We start from the raw sequence: 1,912 nt of genomic DNA, 5'->3' as shown, positions 1-1,912 counted from the left end.
CTACCTCTGAGAGCTCCTGCCTGGTCTCAGTGTGACAGCTGAGATGGAGCCCTTGCACAGAACGTGTGCTCACCAAATACTGCCTGCCATTGTCACTGATATTATCCGCAGGCTCCCAGACCAGCGACATTCTGTGTCCTGTCCACTGGGGCAAGGATGGGTTGCAGGGAGGGGGAGAAAGGGAGGGGTTTGACTTTGCATAATGATTATGTGCATATCTGATCCCGGGGATATTTGAGTCAGAATCTTGGAGCAAAAATCTTTGCGCTGGGAGGGCCTTTGGGGGTCTTTTGTTCCTCGCAGCCTCTTTGTGGGGTGGGGAGATGGAGGCCCAGAATGGTTTATCATGCCCAGAAGCCCACAGTGAATTGGGGGCTGAGCCAGGGCTAGAATCCATCCTGTCTCCTGTCTCTTAGGCCGGTGTTCCCAGTCCTGGCTGCCTCCTTGGTGAATATGGCATCTGACCACGTCCCCTCCCCCCAGCCTTAATATCTTCCTATGACTCCCTACTGCCTCTGGGATAAATTCCAAACTCTCCCAGTTGCTCAGGCCAAAAACCTTGCATTTGCCCTTGACACCCCCTCTTTGCCTCACACCCACAACCAATTCATCAGCAAACCCTTTCTGCTGCACCTTTAGATTCCAAATTTGACCCCATGGTGTCGCCTGTGTCATCGCCACCGAGGTCCAGGCCCCCAGCAGCCCCCCTGGACTCTCACAGAAGCTTCTTTTCTGCGCTCCCCGCTCCCCCCTCGCCCATCTTTTCAACAGCCAGAGTCGTTCTTTTATTTTTTTATTTTTATTTTTTGCTAATCCTCACCCAAGGATATTTTTCCATTGATTTTTAGAGAGAATGGAAGGGAGGGAGGGAGGGAGAAAAAGAGAGAGAGAGAGAGAAAAAGAGAGAGAACTATCGATGTGAGAGAGACACCTGCAACCCAGGTAACATGTGCTCTGGATCGAATGGAACCCTCCACCCTTTGGTCCACTAGCTGGGCTGACGCTCTAACCATTGAGCCAAATCGGCCAGGGCCAGAGTCATTCTTTTGAAAAGCAGGTCAGATCAGATACTGTGCTATATGCAAGAAAAATTTTTAAAAGGGGGGTGGGTGGGTTTCTGTAAGAACTTTGTAGAATAGTGTAGATTTAATGCGTTTGGTTTGTGAAGGAAGAAGGAGCATTTCTCCACAGGGTGGGCATTTATAAATATTATGGATGGGGAAACTGAGGCACGGGAGGTTAAGTCACTTGTACCCTGAGGCTTGAACCCTGGAATCCTGGCTGCAGAAGCTACTCCCTTAACCATCCTACCACACTGTCTCCCTTTCTCACGTCTCTCTCAGCCCACTTTCTCCAAGGTATGTACCCCTCCCCCCACTTCTCCAGCTCATCACAGTGCATAGGATTAAGCCGATTCTATGCAATCATCTTTGGTTGAATTTAATTTTAGTAATTTCTCCCCTTCATCCACCCCCCCTCCCATAGGTACCCACTCCGGGGTGCTGAACTTTTGGCCCCAATCCTTCTTCTATTCTTTCATTGAAATCCATGTATAGCCTTAAAGTTAGTTTTACCTATGTGTTTCTTGAATTTGCAAAAATGCCTTTGAGCTACAAACCCATCTTTCTTGCATTGTGCTTTCTGAGAGCTGTTTCTGTGGCTCTACTTATTTCTAGCACATGGTGAGCGAGTGTGAAGAGGAGTCTGGAGAGGCTGCCAGGGTTTAAGTCACAGTCTGGCTGCTCACAAGCAAGATGATCTGGGGCAAGTTACTTAACCTCTCTGGGCTCCAGTTTCTCCATTTGTAAAATAGGGGGTGTTAAACAATGGTACCTTTCTCACGAGGTCATTGCAAGCTGGCGTCTTCAAGCATTTAGCACCACGCATTTACTAAGCATTGCATTGGATCCTT

Source organism: Molossus molossus, unplaced genomic scaffold (genome assembly GCF_014108415.1).
Source record: "Molossus molossus isolate mMolMol1 unplaced genomic scaffold, mMolMol1.p scaffold_m16_p_21, whole genome shotgun sequence".
Lineage (NCBI taxonomy): Eukaryota > Metazoa > Chordata > Mammalia > Chiroptera > Molossidae > Molossus > Molossus molossus.
This window is presented reverse-complemented; position numbering follows the sequence as displayed.